General features: G+C 46.4%; 1 protein-coding gene across 2 annotated transcripts in view; it reads left to right on the top strand.

Moving 5' to 3' along the window:
• Positions 1-1627: 1627 nt before the first annotated feature.
• Positions 1628-9457, top strand: part of kifc3 (kinesin family member C3) — a gene marked incomplete at its 5' end in the record, with an annotated part of 31549 nt that continues 23719 nt past the window's right edge. Inside the window, one exon of one of the 2 annotated variants that reach the window (XR_014554791.1) lies at positions 1628-1779. The remainder of the gene's footprint in view (positions 1780-9457) is intronic. The other variant, XM_083691539.1, reaches the window with a different exon arrangement.

Below are 9457 nucleotides of genomic sequence, written 5' to 3'. Positions count from 1 at the left end.
CTCAAGAGCTAACGCTAGTCACTGACTTTAAAAGTCTGCATAGCATTTACATATTGATAAAACATTGTGTAAAAAACATTATCTAAAGAATGATGTAATTTTTTTTTTCTTATCTGAAGTTAGAGAGAGAGAGAGTATCAACCCACTACCACCAACCACTGGAGCAAGAGCAATGTTGACATGATATGTAGTAGCGTTTGCTTGATGGCGTGTTTTGAGAACATTGTCAGACAATATCTTGCTTCACTGACTGTTCTAGTGTCCACTGTCCCTGTGACGGTTGCCATGGCACCATGGTGTCATGCTAGCCGATAACTGAGTCTGGGTCGTGTCCTCCTATCCCTCCCACCAGGAGGTCTAATGGGTTTTAATGATTTTACTTTACGTTTCCAGGTCACTTAGCTGTGTGTGTGTGTGCGGGCGTGCGTGCGGGCGTGCGCCTGCGTGTGTGTGTGCAGAGCAGGGCAGGATGAGGTTCAGGAAGTCAGAGGAAGTGTTCATTGTGTCCATCTCAGCCGAACAGGAAAAGGCTAAATAAAAAGGCGGGAATCTGGAAACAAAGTTCTGACTGAACTAGTGAGCATCTGACTGAACCAGTGAGCATCTGTGTTAAAAGTCAAATTTCTTCTAAAGAGAACCTTTTGCCCATACCTACTGGCTTACCAGAGTAGGCCTGTCTCTCAGACTTGACACTAACCATGATGTGGCTCCTGTAGATGCTATTGGAAGACTACGCCCATATTTCCTAAACAATATTGTTTAAATGGCAATGTTGGTAGTATCACTTAAATGGATACAAACACAGATGTCTGATACTGTACACCCACTGAGGAAATGAAAGGTTGTGAATATTTGATATTAAGATATTAAGATTCTAGACATTTTCTATATTTGCTTTGTTTTAGTATGTTCTGAAAGCAAGCTGGTTAAATATTTGAACCAACGGTTGAACAAGGAGCTCACCTGAAGTGTTTGATTTTTGACAGATATGACCAATATGAAGAATCGTGTGTGTAGCCGAACTAAATATTCTTAGTCATGTAAATATGTACATGTATAGTAATGATGTAAATTTATATTATATTATATTTCTGCAGCTTGTAAATAAAAAGGTTTAGACTTAGTGAAGATGCTGTGTGTTTGTGAGTGAGTAGCCTACGTGAAGAGAGAGACAAAAGTCATACACACAAACTCTCTCGCGCGCGCGCACACAGACAAACACACACACACTAGCCTGCAGAAGCACAGGCCACTGTGCAGTGTGAAAAATGACCATGCGCTTTAGATGACCAATGGAATACGAACGGAAACGGACTCATAACACGGCGGGTAAAATCGACTTTGTTGGTGCGCAATGCGCATATCTACCTAGTTCGCCAATTCATAGTAAATGAAGGTTTTTCGGTGATCAAACTTAACTAAACTTTCCTGGAGTAAATTAAAGTTGTCACTGGTCAAATCAGACGAGAGGGACATATATGCCAAAAGGGTCTTGCGCATTGTCGCAGTTACGTCACGGTCTCTGACTGCAGTCAGCTGGTAAATTCAACTCTCTCAAGTTCGAGGACGGACTTGACTTTTCCGCCGTGGGCACTGAATCAATCTCTGCGGAAATACTTCAAATCAGCTCCCCAGGATTCGGGAAACTTGCGCTTTGGACTGGGCAACACAGTCCAGTTGTCATTTGTTTAGAGCGCATGAGATTAATTAATTTATTGCCAAGAATAGGAAAAGTTAACGGAAAGCAAGAAGGGAAGGTTTGGCGTGTTGGACCGAGAGGTAAGCGAATATGCACTTGTTTGAAACTCTAAACCGGTAGTTGTCTAGATGCACGAAGTCATACCATATACGTACAATTTAGTACATTGTTTATTTGGCTTGCATTATCAGTTGTATCGCAACCAAGCAGGTATTTACGTTGTTTTGACAATTGTTTGTTTTGTCGTCTAACCATGCGCCGCTATTTGTCCTGAATAGACGCGGCTCCATTAGTGATTATTGATTATAGATATGAAACACTTTCAACCATTGTCAAAAGTCACATTATTGTCGCGTGGCATGGTTCTGTGTTGGACTGTTCTATGAAGGTTTTTCCCTACGCCCGAATCTAGTGAAAGGCAGCACTGCAGATCCAATTCACTGGTGACCTACACGGTTCCAGCAGTTTCCAAGCGAGTCAGAAACGAGCCCTCTTCTGTCAAAAAGGTGTTTTCTCAGCGTTTTTATTTCAGGGCTGACCTATATGGGACAGCGAGAGGAAGTGCGTGCGCGTGCGCGTGCACCGAGCTTTCCCTAGACGACACAACAGTGATGTGTCACCTTGGATGCGCTCTGAGCCATGCAGTCAGCGCTTCAGTTTCCATTGCATGGTCTTATTTCTATCACTGTTTTCTCATGGTTTTTGGTTTAATATGCTTACACAAGCCACCTGAACACCAGAAAGAGAGGAGGAGGAGAGGGAACACACTGAGGGCGGTTGGGGTGGTTTCTCCCGGGGTGTGTCTCCTGTTCACCGTGCCAACAAACAGATGTTCTAAAAATAAACTGTTTGATTTATCTTCTGATTTACTTTTTAAATAATATATATTTTTAGACAGCAGTCTGCATCAAATAGGCCTAGATCTTTTTGCATTGACACAAATGCGCAACTTTGTGCCTGTCCTTAACATTTCATTCTACAGATACAGAAGTTTTGCGAATAGCGCATTGTGAGAAAAACAAAGTAATACACATACGTCCAACTAAGGGCGACTTATTTTGACAGGAGCGTTTATTGGAGGCCACTGTTTTTAAAAGCCCTCCCCAGTTGTTGCTGCCCTAGATGGTGTCATGTTTGTGAAAGACATACCAATAGAGAACAAACACACACACACACACACACACACACACACACACACACACACACTGCACGTTAGAGGCCCCTTCCATTCTGTTCCCTGTACCTCTAGTCCTCCCACGTCATTACAGTGACGCAGCATTCCAGAGGCAGGAGTCACGAGCAGAATGCCTTCCGACCCTACCCCGTCTGTCCGTCCGTTAGCTCAGAGACGTTTCACCCCTTTAACTCAATTTCGTGTCCTCCTTTAGCATGAGGAATGTTGATGTGATTGTCGATTACGTGTTGACGGTGTATTGTACCATAGCTTTACTTTTTGGGCTACTTCTCTTTGACAGCTGGGTTCCTGTGACGCAATGATACGGCCTCCTCTCCGGGACGGGGGTTGTTTTGAACTCTGTTCCCCGACTCTCATCCAGTCTGGGCTGGGAGGGCACAGAGAGAGACAGACTGAAACACTGCGTTTTCCAAGTGATGGGTGTGAGTCAGACTGTACAGAGATTACGGGACTGTGGACAATTACAGTGTAAGAGTACTGAGATGAAGTTGGCATGAAGATGTCGTCTGATTTCCCCAAGAAGTTGTAACTTTTACATGGTCTTATAAACATAAATTCGATTTTATTTTCAACTCCAGTCCTGCTAAATTCAGTAATTTTAAGTTACCCTATTTAAAGCATTGGCTTTAATAACAAACAAACAATTCCCATGTGTTTTGCATATTGCAGTCAGAGTAGACCTCCAGTGTGCCACTGCCCTCCTCCTCCTTGAATTATAATAACTGCCGTAAATGTAAATAACCAACACACATGAAGGCCAAATATATTGACAGCCCTCTTTTTCTAAGGTGTGTGTGTGTGTGTGTGGCTAGTAGATTCTTTCATTTCCTGCTTTATTGTGGGCTGCTCCAGTGTTTGTTGAAGCAGACGGGGACAGGCAGACTTGTTTGACTGCTGTAGTAGAAGTGACAGGGCTAGGGAGTGGACCGTGTGAACCTCTCTCTCCCCTCCACAACTAAAGCAGGGCATGTTGGGACTCCTCCATGCATACAGGGATTATGTAACACAGATCCATGATTGGAACCAGATTTCTGCAGCATGGCTGTGGACACTTCCAGACATGACCAGCAGGGGGTGCTGTTCACCACAGTCTCACACATACTCCAGGTAGAAGTTGACCCCAGAGTAGACACACAGACCAGAGATACGCTACTGCTATCCCCAACAGGGGAGGCTAGTGGAGGTAGAAATCGGAGAACGGGCCTCATTGTCATGAATGGAATGGTATTCCTCATTCCATTCTAGGTATTTCTTATTCTATTCCATGCATTACAATGAGCCCGTCTTCCGGTTTTCTACCTCCACCAGCCTCCATTGATCCATGAAGGTAACTTCAGTGTGCCCTCATATTGGCCTCATCCAGCCCGGTGCTTGGGACCGCTCACAGATGGAGAACGCCTCCGCTGATGTTTGTTAAAGTGCATTAATCTCAAGGCCATTTCAACACAACATTTTAAGCGGATAAGGCTATAACTGCACAGCAGCTTTTGAAATGACAGTAGCGTCTCAGTTCAGCTGTAACTAATCACGTCCAATTACACCATGTAGGCCCGCAGTAAAACAATTATACCACGTAGGCCCACAGTAAAACAGACTGTGTGAAGTGGTCGGCTCTGATCCATCCAGCCTACATTGCGGAAACTCTCACCATGCCATTTGGCTCGCAGCGGTTTATGCTCTGTTCTAATTAGCATATTCCTAGATAAAACGAGCATCGAGATAATGACTAGATTTTAAGTGTGTGTGCTGGAACATTAGCCTAGCGTAGCCTTGGGGCTGAGCTATCAGTGAGGAGGAGGCCAGTGACGGGTAAAGGCAGAGAATGCATTACTAGGCCTAGCAGCAGGGGAGGCTGGTGAAGGTAGAAAGCGGAGGATGGGCTCTCTGTAAGGCATGGATTGAGGAATAGTATCAAACACACGTTAGCTTTGGATAAAAGCATCAGCAAAATGACATCATATTCACACACTACTAAACTCACTAACAAACTCTCTTAGGCACAAATATCCAAACTCTCACTTTCTGTCACACACACACACACACACACACACACACACTTTCTCTGACACGTACACACCCGCCCACCCCTGGTAGGTCGACCAATCTCTGATCTCCAAGATTCCCTGTTTTAGTTTCAGCAGGTCTATGTTTACATAGCTGTTTGGACAGCCCAAGGTCTCAGCACCAAGCTGTGTGTGTGTGTGACAGAGAAAGTGAGAGTGAGGATATTTGTGTCTGAGAGTTTCTCAGTGAGTTTGGTAGTACTGGTTACCTCGGTAGATGTTCCGTTGACAGCCCAATTGGACCTGCCATGTTCTTTGGCAACCACACTGTTGTTCTTGTACTGTTCTCCGCTGCCCGTGTCCTCATGACGTTAGCCTGTGTAGTAAACTCTGTTCGTGTTAAACGCCAGTGTGTCTGAGTGGGAATAGCGTTGGCGTGTGAGCCATGAGACAGAGGAACATGTGTGTCACAGATGTGAAGCGTGCCAGTCCCCTGCCCTGAACACCCCCGGTTCTAAACGCGTGTTCCCCCACAGGCCCGAGGCCCAGCCGTGTTCTGTGACACGGTGCTGGGAGAACACGCTGTTAAACCGCTAACCCAGAGAGCTGGACAGGAAGCGGGGGAGGGGACAGAACCCTGAAGGCTCTCTGTAGTGGGATTTTAGTCGTCTCTCCCTCCCTCGCCCACCCAAACTCTCCAACCCCCCCCCCCCCCCCCCCCCTCTGTTTCTCTCAGCGGTTCCTCTCTTTCTGATTCATCTCAAAATCCCTTCACTTGCCATCTCTCTTGATCCACATCTCCCTTTCTCCACTGTCTCTATTCTTCTCCCCCACCCGTCTCTCTCTCTCCCTCTCTCTCTCTCTCTCTCTCTCTCTCCCTCCCTCTCTCTCTCCCTCCCAGTCTGAACCTAGTGAAGTCAGTGCTGTGTTGGCCTAACTGTGGCAGGGTCAGCCTTCTCAGTGACAGTGCGGTTGTCTCTCCAACCTGTCATTAAGCCGTGTGTGTCTGTCCTCCGCCCTGCCGTCTCTCTCTCTCTCTGTAATTTAGCCCTGAAATAACCCAGATGAGTGAGATGAAAAAGGCATGTGCAGTGGATTGTGGGATAGGGGGGAAGGGCTTGAGGGATTGGAGCTCTGGGTGTCTTTCTGCTGATGTGCTTTACCTCTACCTAAAACAACAACTTTTAAACGCACATAGTCTAAGTGTGTGTCTCTGTCTGTCTCTCTCTCTCTTCCCCCCCTCCCTCCCTTCTTCTCTCCCTCCCTCTGCCTGTTCAGTTCCATGGCATTCTACTGCTACACACTCTCTCTCACTCGCTCGCTCATCTGCACAATTCACTCCGTCTCACTTTCCCTCCTTCTCTCACATCTCCTCTTTCTGAAACGGGAACCCCTTAGTGTGTGTGTGTGTGTGCATACTTCTAAGAGGTGACACACTTAAAGCCTTTATCCAAAGCCCTGAAGTGAAGTGTAGCACTTTTCTCTCCTGTAAGCTGCTTAAACCAGGTGGTCTGAGCAACCAGCCCATACACCTGAGACACACACACACACACACAGTTTAGTAGGTTCTTCTAGGCCAGAGGGAAAGGTCTGTTTACTTCATAGACATTTACAGCCACTATGTCCCACTTTCACCCGGCGAGATAAAAAGCCACAGTTTTAATGGGAGTTGGATTAGAATGTCATTGTTTTATTGTCACAGTAATGTCGGCAGATCCAAAACACTCTGGCGAAGCAATTTAGGCCACATCTGATCCCCTCCATTGCCTTATCATAAACCTTATGATTCGATTCATATTCATCAACCTATATCAGACACTGTTATTCAACCTCAACCCTTGTTTACTCTCTTTGTGTGTGTGTGTGTGTGTGTGTGTGTGTGTGAATCTCTTTCTGCAGGGCATGGTTTAGTTGCTCTGTATGTTGTGATAAATGTCTGTTGTTTGGCATTGCCACTTGGCAGGTTGATTCCCAGCTTTGTGGTACTGGAATATGGTCCTTATTGGAGCCCAGAGTGTGTTTGGGAAGACTGTTGTAAAATGGCAGTGTTGCTCATGGGGTGGCTTGTAATCTAGTTCCTTCCTCTTGGGGCTAAAGACTCAGACTAGGTCGTGTACACTGGTGTTGTTCACTCAGTGGCTCATTAGAAAACTCTAATTCTCAAATAACTCTTTCTCAAAAAAAAATCTATATATTTTTAGATGGTTTGTGGCGCAACATTGACCTTATCCATACTAGTCATTCAAACACTTTTTATACAGTACATCTCACTGACACACAAAGCTTTTTTTTTCGAAACCAACATACACTTGAACAGATTTTTAAGAATTAATCCATTTCTGTTAGGAGTGGCAGTTAAATAATATGTGGCTACTGGCTATGAGTAATTGTTATTTTTTCCGTTGGTTGGTGTTTTCAGTTATTTTTCTGTTGGTTGGTGTTTTCCGTTGGTCTATTTTTACAATGATCTGTGAAACTAAAGGTTGAACTTGAGGAGAGTTCCAGCACTATAGTGAGCCTGTTCTGGCTGACCTCCTTTATGGGGTCCCCAAAGTGTGTGTGTGTGTAGTCTTGCCTTGCCTTGCCCTGTCCCCTCCCCTTCATTAGGGACCATGAAAGTGGGCACTCAGGCGGAAGCCTCCTCTTTTGTCCCAGTTGGACCACATTTAGACCAGAGAAACGCTCCATGTTTACAGTACGGTTCAGGACAGGAAACGGCAACCAGGACCACCGGATACAAAGTGACCGTTGTAACTTCACCGAGCGAACTTGACCGCAGGTCACAGTTCAACTGCTGAGATTGACACGGTCAGCTCCCGCCCTAGCGGGTTCCCATTGCCGCAGGGTTTCCATGGCGATGCCGTGTGCTGTCAGGAAGACAGTCAGGCATACCGAACACTGAGTAACGAGGTCGTCTCTCTCGCCATGGCCGCAGCCAATCAGAGCCCAGAGATCTGTTGATGGATCTCCACATGGAAGCAGCTGGAAAGTGTTTTTTTGCTTTTTTTCATAAATCCTAAAAACTAAACGGTGTTAGGTGTTACATCATCGCTGCCCAGCACTGTCCCTCACCCGCGCTTATCCCTGAGCAACAGATGGACAGAACGGACAGAGGGAGGGAGGGAAGGAGAGGGACAGTGAATGAGTGAGAGAGTGGATGAAGGGATGCTCTCTCTCTCTCTCTCTCTGGAGAGGAGCACCACTGCACCTGACGGTGTGGTGATTGGGGCGCAGAAGACAGAGAGACACATGGAGAGTGAGTGAGACTCTGGGTGTGGATATCGCCCCCGTCTGTGACCCAGGAAGCTTGTTGTGGGCTGGGCTGATGGGACAGTCCCCTCGCTGGAGGAAGAGGAGCCCTCTCGGTCTGGTTGATGATTTTACCAGGATATCTACACAGTAACCAGGACTAAACACTAGTGAATCAGCAGGACAGAGGAGGAAGGAACCAACATCAGAGACACTCCTACAGTGTGTGTGTGTGTGTGTGTGTGAGAGAGAATGAGGGAGAGAGAGTTTGTGTTTAAGGGTTTTGGCTGTGTGTAAGGAGTGAGGGTGTTATTAACTGCTTTTGACCCTACCCGGGTGTAGGGTTTACATCTCTCGGATTTCGCAACGCATATCAAGGAAAGTGTGTGTGTGTGTGTGTGAGAGAGAGACTGGTAGAAGGCTGTGTGTTTGTGAGACAGTTGGGTGTGTCTGGAGTTACCCGGAGACGCTGAGCCGCACGCACCTGCAGGTATGGGTTACCTGGACTTTGTCTGCCTGCCAAAGGGACTGCTATCACCGTGACAACGGGACCGGGTCCAGAAAACCTTATCAGACTTCTGTGGAATCACCGAGTAGGCGGGGTTAGGGACAGAGGTGAGACACTGTATAAAAGCAGGTGTGTGTGAGTGAATCTGAGGACTCACTCACTCACTCACTCTCACACACACACACACACACAAAACTCACGAGCGGTCATCCCATCTCTGCGTCGGCTGAGGAGAGAACAGGCTGGGGATTAGGGGATAGTTGATGAGCTTTAGAGCATTGTTCAGTTCACACACACACACACGACGGTGGAGAGAGAGAGTGAGGATTACTATACCGCTGTAGCAGCTTATGCACTGGAAGAAGAGTGGAGATTGCTCTGAATGTCATCTGTGACCATCGTTGTTAATTCGTTTTTGGTCATTTTGAAGAAAACTTGTTGTCTTTGAACTTGGCTGGAGGTTTTTCAAGAGGGAAGTAACCAGTGATTTGCTGCCAAACTATTAACTTTGAGACTATTGCTATTATTATTAGGACTTGTTGTGGCTACTCTTGAGGCAGCTCTGACTTTGGTGTCATGATGTCCCTCGTACAAGGACACTGGACCTCTGGAGACCTGGGATTCTGACAACCACTCTCACCTGGGGACACTCCTCCTTTTGAATGTCTCGGATGTCCTTCACGGAGGATGGCAACCCTTTATAACTGCTCATAAGTTCTCATAACAACCTGTGGAACCTCACACCTGTGTACCGTAACAGCAGAGGAGCTAACCAAGCCGCTTGTCTCCAGGGGGGTCTCTGT

Source organism: Argentina silus (assembly GCF_951799395.1).
Source record: "Argentina silus genome assembly, chromosome: 19".
Lineage (NCBI taxonomy): Eukaryota > Metazoa > Chordata > Actinopteri > Argentiniformes > Argentinidae > Argentina > Argentina silus.
This window is presented reverse-complemented; position numbering and strand designations above follow the sequence as displayed.